At 40.4% G+C, this 19,107-nt stretch overlaps 1 long non-coding RNA gene across 2 annotated transcripts in view; it reads right to left on the reverse strand.

Annotated features, from left to right (window-relative positions):
* Positions 1-121: 121 nt before the first annotated feature.
* The window catches only part of LOC142013483 (uncharacterized), a 99,955-nt gene continuing 80,969 nt past the window's right edge, over positions 122-19,107 (reverse strand). For both annotated transcript variants that reach the window (XR_012645654.1, XR_012645655.1), the window contains 2 exons: positions 5,103-5,200; positions 122-192 (listed from right to left, as the gene is read on the reverse strand). This is a non-coding gene — a long non-coding RNA (uncharacterized LOC142013483). The remainder of the gene's footprint in view (positions 193-5,102; positions 5,201-19,107) is intronic.

Raw genomic sequence — 19,107 nt, forward strand, 5'->3', positions numbered from 1 at the left:
CACACACACACACACACACACAAAAAATGTGATTTCAGGGCGACTAGATTCTGTCCATGGTTTCCAGTACAGACTACTGATTCAGCATAATTGCACATTCTGTGATTAGGGTATTACTCACATGGTGTTTGGATGTGAATGACATTAAGAACCTCACATCCCTTGAAACATGAGTCTGCATTTTCGTACAGTCTGAAAGGATAAAAAAGCAACCACTCAGAAGTTACAGATAGGATTGTAGTGCCTCCCCTGCTCCAGATTTGTCTTACATTTGTTCTCACAAACCACGAATGGACACCTCATAAATAAAGAACAGAATTTTCAAACATAGGACTCAAAAATAGTTTCTGAAAGTTGATAAATAGGTATTTGCAGGCAAAAGTTAATGGCTGTCACATATAAAAAAAACTTTTCTAATGTTTATTATTATTTGTGAAACCAAATCCTTAAGAGTCAATTCAATTATTCAGCCAAAAGACAATGGGATTTTTGCTTAAGTAACAATTTTCAGATTATGCCGATTACAAACTTGAACATTTCTTCTCTGATTCCTGTCTCTGAAATATCTGGGTGCATTTTATACCCCAGCCTGCTACAAAGGGAAAAGCACTCTCCTACCCTTTCATTTCTAAATCAGAGCTGCCTTGTTAGATGGCTCAGACTTCCAGTAGAGCACTGCCTAGGTGACTCCACAAACCTTTCATGGATATTGCACAAATAAAGGCCACATGTAGTTACACAAAAGTAGAAGGTCAATATAGTTATTTAATGCTTTGCATTATTCTAAAATACTCCAGATAATCATGGGCAAATAGACTAGTAACCTGTGCAAACCATTGTGACCCCTGGAGTACAATCCTGCAGTGCTCATCAATTCAAGGCAACATGCCTTATGTTTGTCAAACCCATAAAAACAACGCAAGGTGTATAACACCTTGAAAATCCCAGAGGGACAGCTGTGTGCACCAGTGACAAAAGGACTATAGAAGTTGTGGAGGATGAGGCAAATGTGATTTTGCACCTGTAGCCAGAGAAGCCACTAGAGAAATGAACCTATGGAGGATCTCAAGCCATAGCAGGAGGAGAACCTCAAAGCTGGGAAGTTACAATAGACCACCATCTTTCCCAGTCAGCACCATTTCTTGCTCTAGTGCTTCATTCATGCTATTAAGTTCAGCCCCCCCTGCACTCCATCCCACCCCCAAATGGTCTCAGAGCAAGACAGCTTATATTGATTTCCAGTGAACCACTACTCGGTGTAAGGCTGAAGCTATGTCTTAAAAATACATTCTTAATGAGCTATCATTGTGCCTCTGTGTCTACTGGCCAAGAAATGCACTATCAGGCAGTGATAGCTCCACAGTTGCATGGCCCAGGGGACAAGAGAATGCACATTGAAAAGGTCCCAGTTGGGGGTAGAACAGCTGTAGAGAACTTTGACTGTAGAGTTGTTTGTCTAAAGTAACAGCTGTCTTTTGCCCATTAGAAGATAGTTTCGGTGCTTCACCTATCCACATTCTTGACTTTACCAACTGTTTTCAAAAAGGAGTTACACAAAATGTGATGTGGGGATGGCTGAAGTGGACGGGAGGTGAGTTGAGTTATGTCCAGGAAGGTGGTGGGAACACTTGGATTGTGGGGAGAAAAAGTTAGTCACAGCAATTCTTTTCTCCCATGGAAAATTACAAAATTGTTACAATCCCTGTACCTTTATTGAGCCACACTGCACAAGCTGGGGGGAAATGGGAGAGAGAGAAAGATCTTGTCTGGCAGCTGCACAAACACTTTATGGTGTCTCTGCAGTGGAAAGGTGAGAGATCTGATGCATAAGGGAACCAGATGGAGTTGTGGCTTGTCTTATTCTTCCCCTGTTCTTTTCACCATTGCTGTGCGGACACAGGGGAAGACTTCCTAGCGATCCTGGGGAGTAAGTAGTTTTTTTGGTTCTCATCTTCCTTTGCACAGAAATGCCATATGCTAGTTGAAACTAGAGTCTCTTTCCAGTTAAATTGCCTCTGTACATTTCTGCAGATATCTGGGGTAGCAGAAACTTCAGATAGGGCTTGAAGTTCAAAGGCAGTGCAAATCTGCTTGGTTCAGCCTCAGAGCTGATCAAACTCCTCTTTTCAGCCATATGAGGTTTGACGTGTATCTGCAATAGACTGCCTGGAAAGTCACCTCTTTTTTCTATTCTGGTACTTGAAAATTGCTATGGTGTCCAAACGATGGGCAGCCTTTAAACAAGAAATTGCAGACTGCTAACCTAGTGTCTGGAATTAGCCACCCTTCCTGCTCCACTCTACCTTGAAACAACATGAAAAAAACACATTAGTACATTTATCCACCACTTTCTCATGGGCTGCAAAAATTGTCTGGAAACCCTGGATCATCTTAACACTCGCATTCCTGGAATACTGAAGAGAGTTCAAATTTGGGCTTTCTACATCAAAGTTATATCATGTGGAGGAGATTGCTCAATTTCTTCCAAAAGAACAAAAATATATTCTAGTCTTGTCTTTGAATCGTCAAGACATTTAGCTCCTTAGAGTGAAATCTTTCTGGCAGGAACATCATCCCAAAGACACCAGAAGCAATTGGACAAGAACCCTGGAAGACCTACTTGGAGGGATAGACAAGAAGAACCAAGAACCATTTGAATTGCTGTGGGCACTGGAGGACATGGTTCTTCAGAGGACAGTTTAAAGAACTGGTCCATGGAGCAAGAAGCACAAAGGGATTTCTCCATTGCCTGATGGAGAGATTCATGGAAATTGTGACCAAAGTCAAGGATCACCTGCTGCCATGACCATGACACCTGTTCATGAAATGCTACTTCCTGCTCCAGCTGCCACCCAGACTGTCACTGAACTAGCTGACCCAATCTCCTTGAGTGACTAGAAGAAAAACATGGAGCTTGAAGTATTACTGGAACTATGCCCTCCATCTGCACCCAAAATACCTCAGTGGGAATTCCCCCACCCAGGAGGGAACACTGAGTCCTCAGGAGTCCCTGATTGCTACCAAGTGGCCTCCTCAAATTTTCACAGGAGCTAACCCTAGTTATCCTCAAGAACCATTTCCCTGTCTTCCACCATCAGGAAAGGGGCAAGGAGACTGAGCAGAGACAGGAAAATTAGTTCATTGTTCACAGATTCAGTCCCAACGTGTTTCAAATAACGTTGGTGGACACTTCAAAAACATTTTTATTACTTGTTCCCTATATTACTCTTAATAAGCTACATACATTTTTGTGAGGTGCATGGACCCTCCTTCCAAAGTGTGAAGAATTTAAAATATTTTCACATTAATGAATAGGCCCTATACCTCCATGGCACATGAATTGGAATAGTATCAATTATTTTCATGTGTTATATTGCAAACATTTTCTGTCTATCCTAAACACACACTCGGCCCAAATATCCAAGTCCTAATGATACCTGGGCAGGATGGAGAAAGTGCAGTTAAAGTTGTAAGCTTACAGAAAGCATGACTCATTTGCAACACAGGTAAATCTCCAACACAAAAAATGGGTAGATAAGACTTTTTATGTTGACATGTAGAACATACAGGCATCTGCCACTGGCATTTTAAAAGGTCCTTCCTTAATCCCTCTATCCGCCTCACCCTCATAACTTGATCAGTTTCCAGCCATAGTAGTGGCTCCACAACAACTGCTATGGGTAATTAGACAAAGAAATGTTTATTTTTAAAAAACGAGTACACACACCACCCTAAAGCAAGTGTTAAGGTCCTAAAGAGAGAGACTGAGTGCACTAGATAAGAGGTTTGTAAGCAAGTCTGAACCATGAAGACAAAAACATTGCACAAACACTCTCATTACAACTCTGCCACCCTTTTTCTTAGTCAAGCCCAACCCTGAAGAGGTAATTCAGGGCAAGTGCTCTTCTAGAATTGTTTTAATATGTGAGTTGTCCCCATGAACAAATGACCCTCCACTATGGGTAACAAAATCATTTTCAAACTATGTAGTCCTACAAATACATGCCAATGTTCTATCACATGCTTATCTAGCAGCTGCACAGCAAGGCCATTTCCCTAATAAATGGCCCAACAAATGCTAATGACATGCGGATGTAAATTTTCAGGAAGGAGGGGATTCCAGACAATGATTTCCTTCTGGGAGATCCCCCAGGGGCCACGCCTTTACATGCTGTTTTTGGGTCTGGAAGAGCTTCTTCCAGACTCCAAATCATGTGACCCTATGCTAATGAGGCACCAGAAATTTACATCCACACCTCATTAGCATTTTTGGGCCATTTATTAGCATGCCACTTTTGGAGAAAGTGTCATGTGTAGAAATGGCCCAAGAGAAGATATCTCTTGATGCAGGAAGATGTCATCCTCTGCCTCTCTGCTATACCACGATGTGCACATATAACCCTGATTTCCCTGGCTTGCTAGAAACTAGCAGCCAGTGAGTATGTGGGTAGGATCTGGCTAATAGTACAGTTTGCAATCCAGCCTTAGCCAACTTACGGTGAAAACATTCCCCTGTCCTCACAAACGCAATGGAGCATATAGCAGGCAATAGTTATATGAACAGCATGTAACACATTGTGCGTCTGTCTGGATGCCACGCAACATAACAAGACATCAGTCTACTAAGAGCACATTTCATAACCTTTCTGCAGTTACTGGGTTTGTAATTCAATTGTAAGGGAATGTCCTGGAATGATTTCAGAAGCCACATTAGGAATGACTATGCATGATCCCCCAAAATAGCAACACAGACACCATTCAGGAAAAAGTACCACTTTTGGGGAAAACAAAGTGTAATCCTGACCTGCTTAGTACCCCGCTGTCAAACCTTTCCATTGGTTTTTACAGCTGTATTCATGAACTTGCCTCTGTCATTCACTAAGCAGAACCTTCTATGTTTCACATGCACATTTGCCTCTTATAATGACCGACGTGCTGCTTGGAAACCCCACTCACCCAAATATCGCTATTTCTGAAACTTTTCTTATGGCAATCACATGTTGGTGGAGGACAGTATTAATTGCAGTGGACCTTCCAACCCCATGAGTGGTTTGCATAGATCTTTAGCAGCGTACTTATTTCACAGGGCAATAGCCACCTACTTTGACACTCACATGGCTTCCTTCATTTGAGGGTTTGGTGCAAGCTCCTCATACATCTCCATGGAATTCTGTTTTCTTTTTCAGAAGTTCTGCACCCACTGAAAGTAAACACATATTTCCAAAATTATATACTCTCACTACACAATGCTGGGTCTTGTGCAACAGAAGCAGTGGTCCACCCAAAGACACACACGGCAATATCAGCATTTACCACATCTATAACAAGTGGGTTGGAGGAAATGTTGAATGAAATGAAACTAACCATCTAATGCAGGGTTTTAAAATGATGCTCAAAACACCACATTCTCTAAATCAAATCCACAGCTGGCCTTCACTTTGTTTTGCTCCTTATTTCCCTTGAAGTAGTTGGGTGATTTTTTTTTAACCTTTTATTTTCTTCTGCTCTCTTCTTCCCAGCATTTGTACACTAGTGACCAAGCATGCTCAGTTGTTCTGCGTCTAGTTTTACTATTATATTCCTCCTTCTATAAGGGGATGTCTACGCTACAGAGACCTTCTGGAATAGCTTATTCCAGAGTTGTTATTACAAAATAAGCTATTCCGGAATAATGCACCCACACTACAGGGAAGCCCCAAAATATGTAAAACTTATTCCAAAATAGCGTGTCCACAACAATAAAGCACAATAGTTCTTCCAAGAGTGTTAATCCAAAAGACTATATCTACACAGCAGCATTATTTTAGAATAAACTATTTCAGAATAGTTTATTCTGATATAACCACTATTCCCTGTCCGCACAGCCCCTATTCTGAAACAGGTGCTATTCCTCATTGAATCAGGTTTGCCAAATTTAAAATAAGCCAACCACTGTTTTGAAATTAGTTTGAAATAGAAGTTACATTACATAGATGCTTGCAAAGTTACTTCAGAATTGCGGCCATTTTCTAAAATAACTTTGCTGTGTAGACACACCCCATATGTGTGAGAGAGAGGCATTAGTTTGCATTTCACATTACCCTTGGGCTACTTCCAGTTGATAAATCACATCCATGCAGTGGATGTGGCATACAATGTTTTTTAGAAGAACCAAAATTAGTCTGAGGTTAGTGGAGATTGGGAAGTCCTTCCAATGTAATAACTAAACGTATTTATTAAGAAGGATTAAGTTCTCATAGTGCTGCAGAGAAAGGTAGTTTGTGTACAGCTAGCCTTGTGATAACAGATAGACAATGGAAATCAGATCTTTGGAATTCAGTTTAAAGCAAATCTCTTCTCTTGCACTGAGACAGGAGGAACAGGAGTTTCTCAGAAAGCCACTGTAATCCTACTTTACCCTGCTCAAATATCTTCCACATATTTACAATAACCTCTGCAAATAACAATTCCATCAACATAAGCAAGTGTACAGGCAAAAACACACGTATCTTGAAGTTAAAAGTGACAGACTATACACTAAGAAAAACTCTATTCTCTCTCATTTTGATGTACCATTTTAGATCTTCATTCCTAAAGTTTAAAGGTTTCGTTTCACTGCGCATTTAAGTGAAATATTTGAAATCCCACATGTTGTTTTATCATATCAGACTAGTCAAGTCACACTCATTTGAATGAGTGAGATTTGAAACATTTGGAGTGTTATGTTATTTCCTCATTGATATATGTGGTGAATCTATATGACTGCATGAAAAGAATTCCAAAAGTAAGAGAAGACAGCTCACTTGAAATGAAAGAAGCTGAATCTGTCTGTTATATGTTCTCTCAGGTGCTCAGACCTTAGCATTTCTAAGCAGAGGAGAATGAGGGAGTCAAGAGTTTTTCCATGGATTTCCCCAGGAGATTCCAAGCCTGGTCTCCAGGACAAAAAATATTTGGATAAGGAAGAAAATCTGCATTATACAGAAGAAACCAAGTTTTGGATTGATATCTATGATGAACAAATACCCATGACTTTTAAGGCATGAGGCAATGCTGAGAGAAAGAGCTGTCAAACTCATGGTCCCTTAATAAAGCAATGCTTTCCAAAGCTCACCAGAACATAGAGAGAGTGTCTGCCTTGGAAGGTGGAAGCATATGCACCCAGACATGGCAGACAAAATCCACTGACTTCTGAGCAGAGAGAACACTGGCCCCACATTCTCCCTATCCCCTTTGCTATGGCTACAGCAGTGAAGAGCAACCTAGGCTAGCAAGTGGGCGATATGAGTGGCCCCCCTTCATTCCAATTGCAAGCTTATTATAACTAAGACAATCTCCCAGGATAAGGTAGTTTTGCAAACTGTGGTTGTATACCTAGAATTTGCAGGGTGTACTGATTGAACCATAGAAATACCTTGACAGCAGAGGGAGTGCACAGCTGTCCCACTCACTGTTGTGTGAAATCAGCACACACCTCACTTCACATTCATATCACTTTAGTAATGCTGGTAGGAAAAAAACCTATGCAAGCGAAAACCAGCAGAATCTTGTGCATGGGTAATGGTAAACAAATGTCTCATGGACCATGTGGCCCTCAGGCCACGTATTGACTACCACTGGGCTAGGGTCTTAGAGGGTGCTAGCAGTAAGCCAGTCACATCACTCAAGAAAAGGTAAGGAGTACCATGGGCTTGGCCCCTGTGTGGGTTGTCAGGGTAGAATAGCCCCGGGGTGCTAGTGGAGCCAAACAAACAATTCATTACATATTTTAATCTAAACTTGAATCAATATTTTTACTGATTTTTTTAAAAGTTATTTTCAAGTGCCTTGTGGTGGAAAATGAGATTTTCTCTACCAACACAACTACTGATTTTCTCTTCAACAACCAGGAGAGGGAGATGTTGGCATTTGTTTTGTTGTATCAGTTGACTTTCTTGTTTTTTGCTGCTTAATTAATTCAATATTTGAAATCAAACCACTGTTTAAAATATAATGGTATTAATATGCAAAGGTAGACACAAACTTGGAGGAGAAATTCCTTTAAAACTTTCTACACACCACAAATTTTTAGTGCATTTGTGGAACATCTTTGGAAAGTCCAGGCAGCAGACATGGTGGCTCTCATAACTAAGCCCTCTCAGAAGTGGATTCATGCTCTGAGGAACTGGTTCAACACTTCTAAGACTGAACACAAATCAAAGGTTTTTCTTAGGAAGAAAGGATCTGACATGAAGCAGTTTTTACTTGATCCAAGAATGTAAAATACTAATTTAGAGAGGTTTGGGGGGATACTAAGACTAAGTAGCTAAAATGTAGGGCATATTCAAAGCCAGACTTGTGAGATCAAGCATATATGGTTAGCATTACCCGTCAAATCTTTGGCCAGTTTCTTGGCTGATGTAAATCAGTGTAACTCAAAAAGATGCAATGACCAGTTATACTGCCTCAGAATCTGGTTCTTCTTATCTATTATCCTGTACTGAGACTGTCTAGAAATCTAAAATTAGGACGAGGCAGTAGAAGGCGTAAAGTGACCATCCGTCCTATGTTTGACGGGATGGTCCCATATTTGGGATGCCAAAAAGGCATCCCAAATTTATGTTTTAAAGGGGACTAATTGTCCCATATTTAGGCCCTGGGAGGGTGGGGGTGGGGCCGGGAAAGCCTGTGGCTGTCGTTTTCCCCGGGGGCTCTAGGCCGGCCGCCACTTTCCCAAGGCTGGGGGAGGGAGGGGAGCAAGCTCCCAAGGGCTTGGTGCAGCAGGGAGGAGACACCCCTGCCCCCCCCCACAATATCTCCCTGTCCTGTATTTGGGACAGGGAGATATGGTTGCCCTAGGAATGAGTTACCAAGAGAGGTGGTGGAATCTCCATCCCTACAGGTTTTTAAGTCCCAGCTTGACAAAGTTCTGGCTGGGATGACTTAGGGTTGGTCCTGCTTTGGACAGAAGGCTGGACACAATGACCTCCTGAGGTCTCTTCCAGCCCTGTGATTTTGTGTAGTTTTCCATTCTGAAAGGTTTAAAAATAATGCTAATGCTAAAAGTAATGCTATTTCTTTTTCTTACCTTAAAAAGAACTATCTGAATGTTTAATTTGGCTTTAGACCAGGCATGTACAACCTGCAGCCCATGGGCCGCATGCAGCCCTGGACAGCTAGTAATGCAGCCCACAAGATCGTAAACTTTTAACATTATTATGTGATTTATATACATAAACTATATTATATATTTTATATGCAGCCCAAGACAATTCCTCTTCACTCAGTGCAGCCCAGGCAAGCCAAAAGGTTGGACACCCATGCTTTAGACCTTAAACTGAAGTGGACAAACAGGGTTCACTTCTAATCATACTTAAATCGGGTTTACACTGGTATAACTTCACTGAAGCTGCACATGTTGACACTGATGTTAAGTGAGATTAGAATGAGGTTCACATACTATACTAAGTCCTACAACCTTTAGTACCCAATACTTTTCCTGAAGGGGCAGAAGGGCTTTGTGTTGATAACTCCTCTTTCTCAGCCACTCTGAAGACCTACTCATGAGTCTGTTAACCTCAGTTAAGGTTGAGCATGGTGAGATTAACCAGAGAAAGAGAGAGAGAGAGCGGGAGAGATTGATTCATCTGGAATTATTTTACTTTCAGAGCTGGAAAGTACATTGAAACAACCTTTTTCTTTTTTTCTTTTTTTTTTAAATTCTCTGCCATTAGATCCTGAAAAATGGATTTTCTTCAGCTGTAAAAGAGCTGAATGGACAAAAGATTTCTTCCAGTTACCACTGCCATTAAAAAGCAATTATCTGAAAACTACAAGTATTAGATGAGGGATTTAGCCACTATATATAGACACTATCAGATAGCCCTAACTGAGCAGATATAATTAAATAACTGATCATGGGCATTGCTGGTCTCTAAGGTGCCACAGGACTGCTTGTTATTCCTGATCATAGAGTCATTCAACCAATTCAAGTTCATTCTATTTGCCATACTCAATGGTAAGCAACACCACTCTTTTGATGTCCTACGTCAATACTTGTGAAAACACAATTCTGTTACTCAATAGTAGGTGGTATTTCACTGAGGTATAAAATTAGTGCAATTTTATTGCCCTTTATATTAATGTTAAACTGGAGTAACTCAATGGAGCTACTCCACGTTCTGATTAGTATAACCAAGAGCAGTATTTGATCCAGTATCTTGGTTTGCAGTAGTGCTAGCAGCCACTGCAGGCCTGAGGGCAAGGTGGGAGTGGGGCTCATCTCCTTGCCCCTGGAAGGAGCAGGGTTCAGGGCAGTCAGCCTTGGGCCCCCCCATGCTCTCTCAGACTCACGTGCAGAGTGGCAGCACAGCACTCTGTGTCATTTCAAAGGGGCCTGGAGGTCCACCTGCTGACGCTGCTACTTTGGCAGTGGTGGCGGCCAGCGCTCTGGGCCCTCCTTAGGCTTCCCTTTGGTGGCCCATCTACTTGCAAACAAGTTTCAATATGACCGAGGTCAGTTTCTATACTGGGAGAGATGGAATCTCAGGATCAGTCGGCATCACACAGTATGCAGGAGGTAAAACGTGACACAAACACTGACACTGAAGCAGGAACACAAGTTGTTTGAGGGCAGTGGTTTTCATATTAGAAACAAGCAGCTACAGCATGGGAGTGGGAAAAGTAGAAAAGAAACAGCTGTACTGGACGAGTTCGTTCACTGAGTTCCTGAACTGAATTATTTTTTGAAAGGAAAAATGTTAAATATATGACTTAAGGGTGGGAATTAGCTTCATGTGAAGCATTAATTTTAACTGAAGCTTTAGATTTAAGATCTCTCTTGAATAATAATACAAAATTAAATTTAAATTGTAAATAGTGTCCAGATTTTAGTTGTTTCCTGGCTCAAATTCTTCAGCACATATGGCATTAGCATAAGCTTATGCCAGTCTGCCTACTCTGGGTAATTTTGCATGCGAATAGTTTAGTGGCTATGTTGAGGTGCTAGTACATGTTTAGTACACTTGAAAATATTTGCATTGCAAAAGGAGAGCTAGTCTCCTGAGGAAAATTAAAATTGATATTTCGTTTTAGGAGAGTACTCTGAGTGTTGTGTGGCGCTGTTCTATGGAATAGGAGAGTCACAGTAAAGATTGCATTTTTAATTGCCTTTGGCTTTGCCAAGTTCATAAGCTATTGGAACACCCCCTAGTTTTCATTCACTGTGGTACTCTTCTGCTACTTTGAATCTTTCCAGATAATTTCATTCCTTTCTGACAAGACTATTCCTTCTAAACAGGTTTAGTAGTGATTGCTACATTAAGTAAGTATTCACAGGGCAGATAGGTGCTGTTGTCTTTCCAACCAATGATTGGCACGAATAATTAGCACAGCTGAGGCCACTCAGGCTTCTAGAAATGTCTATTTCACATTGGAATTCTCAGAGGCTCAATCCATAGCTACCTCTGTGCTTCAATAATATTGTCTCATGATCCTGCTAGGGGTTCAGAGGGGTAGCACAGAGCTGATAGCACTTCATTTGTGGTTTTCATCAAGTTCCCCTTTGCACAAGTACTACTCAGTGAGGAGGCTTGCGTCTGTGCTATGGCCATTTCCAGCAGAATGACTATACATCTGCCCCCAGTCATTGCAGCTTCAGCATCCTATATAAGAGGTCAATGGTTTTATAGGCAAAGATTAAAAAAAAAATACAACAATCCAACCTCTCATCTTTCCAATAATTTATAATCAGTTTCTACCAACTTTTTCTTTCATCATTATATTTACACACAAGACATGAAATTATAGGCAACCAATTGCCTTTCAATCTTCACATAGTTTCTTCTTTATTTAGAGATCTTAACTCTAATACAACTAGCTGTACTTCCTATATAAGAAATGCACGTGGGTCCAAGAGACGGCTGCTCTGTGGAGCTGGCATAAATATGCCATTAAGACAGGGCCTACGCACCCAATGGGATACCCCTGAAGCAGCACCTCCAACTTCAGGGGAATTTGAGGTCATGGCCAAAGGCAATGTGGCCAACCATGTGATTCACAACCCTGTAGTGGTCCTAATAGAATTTCCTTATTGAATACAGTACAATTAATGTAATATTCTGCATATTATTTTATGGAAATGTCAATTTATTTTATACTAGGAGACATTTCCAGTTGTCAGTAGCTATAGCTTTTTGTTTGTTTGTTTGTATACTACAGTGTAATACTGTACTGTGGTAAAGAAATGTTAGCAGGAACCTGAAGGTTCTTAACTTCTGCATGTTCAGGGCTTCCGGCATTTAGGAAGGCATGAGAGTTAGGTGTGGTTTTCAATTACCAGTTATGGAACCTGGTTGTGGTGATGCTTCTCCAGTTACTGCCCTCTTTTGATAGAGGACAAAAGTGAAGTTGAATTCCATGTTACTCATGCAGCACCTCCTGAAAACAAACCTTTTTAGTTTATGGGATTAACATTTCTGTTAAACAGACAATGAAACACTCAATATGTTAACATTTACATTGTCAGTAAGCTTTTGAAATCAGAACTTTGAAAAATTAAACGGGGTCAGTTCAAAGTCCTCTCTACATTAATGGTTTGAGCAGTTTGCAAACTCAGGCAGGAATTACTGCAGGTCAGCAATTATTAACAATTTGAAATTTTTCAATCATTTTTGAATCATCCCGTCATAAGTTCACATTTTGAAAGTTCTCTTTACCACTGTGAGACAAGAATCAATTTAAAGAAAATAAAGCTGATCTTCCAGAGTACAATTATTCAACAGCTTTAAAAAAAAAAAAAAAACCCACACACCCCATCTCAAATACGCAGCCATGTAAGCAGGTGGATAATGACATTAATGCATGCATTAGCATAAATTACTGTGGAAGTATCATTACCTCATCATTAGTATATTCAATTCCATACTCCTATCTATCCATGCTTGCAGCAAGGGGCTGAGCTAACCACAAAGATTGATGTGGTACAGCAGTTGTTCATTTGGAGCCCTCAAATGACCTTCCTGATTTGCTGGAAACCAGCTAGTTTAGAACGTTGGACTCCAAACGACATGCATTTCTTGTGTATGCCATCAGCTGTGCTGTTCATAGATGCATTACCTCAGATTAGGAGTAATGAAAGGATGATCTAAGTATTGACTTGAGAGCCAGGATCTCCAAGCTCCAGGTCTGGCTCTGACATTGGCTACTCTGTTACATTTGGCAAGTCACTTAGCCTTTCTGTGCCTAAATTGTCCCATCTGTAATATGGAGATAAAACTAACTGCTTTAAAGGCAGTGGTGAGAATTAATTAGGTCATCTTTATGTGACAGAGAACGCTTTCCTTTCCCTAGCCCCCACAGTCATGATCTCCATCACTTCTGGCCGTGACTATTCAGTGAAATGCACAGGATGCTCATCAAAGAAGCAGATAAGCTGAAATCCCCATTTTAGTAAATCAAATTGTGGACTTCTCTGCCTACACATCTCTCATCTGCTGATAAATGATGCCAGATGGAACGGTAATAACTCCCATTGTTCTGAAATGGCTCTATTATTTTTGGGAAAGCACAGTTTAAGCAAATTGCTTGCGGAAGGTGCCTATGTTGCCTTAAAACCGTTGCCCATGTTCTAGGGCTTTCTGCAATATTTTATTGTTTTGTCTCCGCCATGGCTAACCACGTGCCTGGTGTAGGATTCAGTTTCAATGGCTAGTCAGTGACAGGTACTCTACAAGGACCAAAAGGAACTCATTATAAACAGAAGAGTAAGAAAGAAAGGTCTGATTTAGTGTGTTTGTGAAACGCTTGTCTGTTAGCAATTGACTTCCTTTTAAAAAAAAAACAGAAACAGGGGGCCTCTGTTGCCTGAGGGAAGCTGGCACATCAATCCACCCCCCTAGGTAAGTAAATAAAGCAATAAACTAAAAAGTAAATCATTTTTGAATTCCACAAGCAAAAACTTTACACATAAATTACCAGACTGAAATGACTCATGAATAGTTTGGAGGTTGCAGTGTGTTTTCAAAGAACTTGGGCAGGGCAGGGGGAGGGGAATGGGTAAGAAGGGAAGAAAAAAAACAGCAGCACAAATTGTGAAACATTCCTCTTTCTTTGATCCCCCAAATCCTTCTTTACTTTCTCTCATTCACACCCTATTGGGAAGGGAGGGAAACCCTGCAGCACACTTCCCCAGCACAGAGGGTGGGCAAAACAGCTGCATCCACAGCTGATGCCAGTGTTAGCTTCCTCTGCTTGCTCCACTAGCTGAAAAGCACATACTAGCTCCTGGCTGGCACACAGCACTGCACTTCAAGCAAAGCACTGAGCTTTCCAGGTGCTGCAGCATTCAGTGTCTTTGCCAGAAGACACAATAGGCATATGAAATTGGGCCGCATAAATAACTCATCTCTGCGGTTGGACAAAACAAAGAAATGGTACTTTTGGTGATTGGTAACTTCGGTAGTATCTATATATATAGCCCAATTGGACATTAGAATTGCTCTGTTTCAGTGGATTTGTATGTTGATTAAAATTGAAGAGGTCAATATTACATTTTAAATTTAAGGTTTGCAAGTGAACCATCTGATTTTTGGGAGAAAGGGAGAAGACAGTACAAAAGACTATTTAAAAGCAAGTCTCAAGATTTTAAGGCACTGAGTATCTTCAACTTCCAACCAGAATTAAAGCAGCTCAGCCCTTCTGAGGATGTGTAGAGCAATGCTAAGTAAGTAATACATTGCAAGACACTTCTCAGCGAGGTGATGTATTTTAATTGTAGGCAACTGGCATCATTTCCAGGATGCTTACTAATAAAGTGGCATTACCGTTGATTAGAAAACAATGATGAATTGAACAGTACTCTAAAGTGCAATTCTTTATTTGCATTTAAATATTACAGGAATTGATACTTTTGTGAATTGGACCCTAAATTGTTTTAGTGACACTTAAATACCCACTAATTTAACACCAGTTAAATTGGCAATAAAAACACCCCCAACTGTGTTAAGCTGTCATCCTATTTATGTAAAATAGCTTCGAATCTTAATACTAACTGCACCAAACAATGCCACTGGGATAAAATTGATGATGCATGTGTGTAGTTTTTTTCCCCCAGCCAAGTTTTATTAAGTATTATTTTAAAATATGCTTGCATAGTTACTTCCCTGAAAACAAGCATCATGGTCTCTTTTTTTTCCACTGACTTTGAAAAAAGTCTTCACGGGCAACACTTTCCAACTCACATCATCCTCTGCCAAATTTTAATGAGTGCCTCTTTGCTACCTTGTAGCTCTGCACCTTCCTCAGCAATTTGTCAAAAGAGAAGCTTCTAGCATAATGACCTTTAATATCCGACTTTCAAGTTAATCATGAATTGTTTCATGTTCAAAAGGTGAAAGGTTTAGCGGTTAGAACAAGTGACCTAGAGTCAGAATTCCTGGATTCTATTCCCATCTTTGCAGATGAATCACTGTGTGACTTTAGTAAACTCATTTAACTTTCTGCCTCTGTTTGTTCATCCAGAAAAAAAAAAAAGAGTGTAACGATAGTTCTCTACAGTACATGGCAGATGTGTCTTGAAAAGGTAGAAAAGATGAACCCAAAGCTTTGTATCTGACCAATATGAATTGTGGTTAAGTAAAATCCCAACCTAAACCTTTCATTTTACATGCAACAGCAAAATCAAAACCACTAGTCTGAGGCACCCTGAACTGTGATGAGATTTGTCTAGAGATACAGATCTGAATATTACAGTTGATGCCTATCACTAATATCAATCCTTCTTAAGTGCTTGGAGATTTTTGAAGGAAAGGTGTGATTGTGCTGCACGCAATATGGGAAACAATATGCATTATATTACAAACGCAACTGTTAATTAATAATGTTTATGATCATTCACTTTCTCCAGACTGATGTATTTTGCATTGGGGAAGCTGGTTTTGATGCTCCTGCAAACCAAGAGCTGCATGTAAAGAGCTCGTCCATTGCATCTTTGACTAAAATAGGATTCTTTGTTGATATCAAGAGACTGCATAGGTGTTCACTGTAGATAGCACTTCAGGGTAGTGAGCACACTTAGTTATTGATATTCTTTACCCCAAGGCAGTAGCCTGACTTCTGTCAAGCTTCTGTGTGAAGTGGGGAATTAAAGTATTACCAGCTTCTGAATGAATCCCCACTTTCCCTAGAACAGTTAAGGCACCAATGATTGAAGTTGATCTAGCTCTGCTGTAGCAGATTTGTAGACACATTTGGAGGATCAGAAAGAACGTAAGTAGTGATAGAGCCCTGGGAATTCTTCCGGGGGGGAGGAGAGGGGGGCTGGGGAGAGAACTACACATAGCTAAACCTCTTGCTTTCTCCACACCTCCTCCCCATCCCCAAACTCAGATCTTAACCCTTCTCCAGTAGAGGTTGCTAGTGTACAGGCAACTATCACCTTCCTATGAAAGGCTAGGGGTTTTGTTTTTCCAATAAACTTTGTGCTACAGGCATGTTCCACCCATCAGCCTGAAGACAGAAGTGCTGGAAACTGTTGTGCTTTCGTTCTTGACCTATGGCATGGTTAGGTTGTGCCTTTGACACAGCCAGCTGGTAAATTGCAAACGTCACCTGCATCTATGATCTACTTTTTGCATGAGTGTTAATCGTTTGGGTTTATTGAACCTAGGAGTGGTGTTTTCAGAAAATAAAATAAAGCAAAGCACCTTAGCATTGACTCAGGTAAAAATCACAATCAAAAAGGGGTCTTTTCCCCTTTCAAATAAAAGAGCCAGCATGAGGAGCTTCACATTCAGGAACGTTTGCACTACAACAGAAAGCATAGAAGGAGTTTTAAAATGATGGTAAAGAAACTGATTTCATGTTAAACATAAGTGTTTGAAGTAATTATTTTAGAAATTTGGTTAGTGAGATACCACTTTCTCAAGATTTCAACATGGCCATTTTGAAATCAACCTGAAACTCTAGGTCCCAAGGGGGCCTCCTTGCTCTAGGATTCTTGTTGTATGGAGCGGTCATTATTTTCAAGGGACGTTCTGATAATTTCACTTTACATTGACCTTCCTTGTTTGCAGTGCCATATCCCAATAATGGTTTGCTTTTAGGGTGGAGGATGGCTGACGAGATTTATTAGCAATAACGTACTTGGCAAAATTAGATCATGCTACTTACCCTCACTCAGCAAGTTTTTCTCAGAGGAAAAAATCCTAGCAAATTTACCACAACACACAATTCCAAGATACCATACAAGTACTTCAGTGTTTTTAACTGCAACTTTAAAATATATTTTAATAATTCACATCAATAAATTCTAATTGAGACGTAAGCCATTCTTGAATCTTACAGAAGTCTATAGGTTTACTTCTGCAAACCCCCACTCAATCAAGTGAAAATTACTTCTGTGCTTGTAGAATACTGTGCTTAACATGGTTTGGATTAACTATTTGTGATTAATTGATTTTTATTCTTAACCTCTGTACCTGTATCCATGCAGGTACAGAGAATAAGAATCAGTCTTTTCCTCAACGAATGCCTGTACATAATGAATTGTGTTTAGCCACACTAGGCCAAAACAAAGAATCAATTTCTTTCTTACCAGTTTTGTGTGTCAAAGCTTTACCATACCACATTTGAAAAAGAAAAAAAAAACACTGTTAAAAAGGTAATTTCTACTATGGTCATGGTTCTCCAAAATTGTCACACTTACTTTTATGCTACCTTCAAAGCTGTGCTCCAGGTCAACAGCAGCTGCTTACCAGCCACCCAAATCTGAAGACAGCACCTCAACCACCAGCTGCACTGAAATAAGGCCAGCATTACCATACCCCTACATGATAATCTTGTGATTCTTTCACCACTCCTTTTGTGATCAGGACCCCTACAATTACAAACACTGTGCAATGTCAAATTTAAACATCTGAAACCTAGACATTTTTTAAAATCCTATGGCTGTGAAATTGACTCAGATGGCCAGTGAATTTGGTAGGCTCTATATATATGGCTCTCTCACACAAAGAGGAAACCTTTGTCAATGGATAGTAATGGCATATAGACTAACATGCCTCTCTCTCTATCAAAACAAAAATGCAGTCCAGTAGCACTTTAAAGACTAACAAAATAATTTATTAGGTGGTGAGCTTTCATTCTGAAGAAGTGGGTCTATTCCACAAAAGCTCATCACCTAATAAATTATTTTGTTAGTCTTTGAATGCTACTGGACTGCTTTTTTGTTTTGTCAATGGATGTTAGACCTGAAATTCCTTGTATTCACAGTAAACAATTCAGAGAAAGATCTCACCAACAGTTTACTGGAGGGATTAGTAGGTGGATTAAGGGACCGTCTGGACTTTTAGGCTGTCTAAATTAAAGGGTTTTGTTGACAAAGCAGCTGTCTTGTTGAAAAAAAAAAAAAACCTGTGGAGTGTCCAGATTGCCAAGCACATTCTCACAACAGTAATTTGACAGAACACAACACTTTTGTCAACAGCTGTACCCAGTTCACCACAAGGAAGAATGCCACTGTCGACAGAGATCTGTTGATAAAATGCTGGTCTGGACATTCCTGGGGGCCTTCTATCAACAGAAAAGGCCTCTGGATGCTGTACAACCCTGTTTGCTGTGGTTCTGGGGGGCTGTTTTGCCAGTGGAGTGGCTGGGCAGCCTGGATGCTCCCCATCAACAGAGCAGATAGCTCTTTCGATCTGCCCTGCAGTCTGGAAGGGATCTGTTGACCGACATTTTGTCACAAGATATCTTCCAATACAAACTTATGCTCATAAATCCCCCTCGTCTAGACATAGCTTTCTACACCAAGAAGTCAAGTGGGCAATGTCTCTTATATCATTGTAAAGGAGTTCTGCACTCTGGTATATCTTCTAGCAACTGCAAGCTAAGATTTTTGCCCTCTTTCTCTTTCAGAAGCATGTGAGTATGAGCACAGCAGTAGCAGTTCTTGAAGCAGATAAGGACTGCAGTATAAAAGGAGAGGGAAAGAAAATGTCTAGCATTTCTAGGAAGAGTTACTACAGCTCTATCATCCAGCAACCACTAGCACAGTGAATTTGCCATTTCAGGTTGAAGGGATTTGTCCAGTTTTCTACTCAGTCCCAAAAATATAACCACTGTTGGAGGAACATACATTAGCCAATAATA

The sequence above is a fragment of the Carettochelys insculpta genome, chromosome 5 (assembly GCF_033958435.1).
Source record: "Carettochelys insculpta isolate YL-2023 chromosome 5, ASM3395843v1, whole genome shotgun sequence".
Lineage (NCBI taxonomy): Eukaryota > Metazoa > Chordata > Testudines > Carettochelyidae > Carettochelys > Carettochelys insculpta.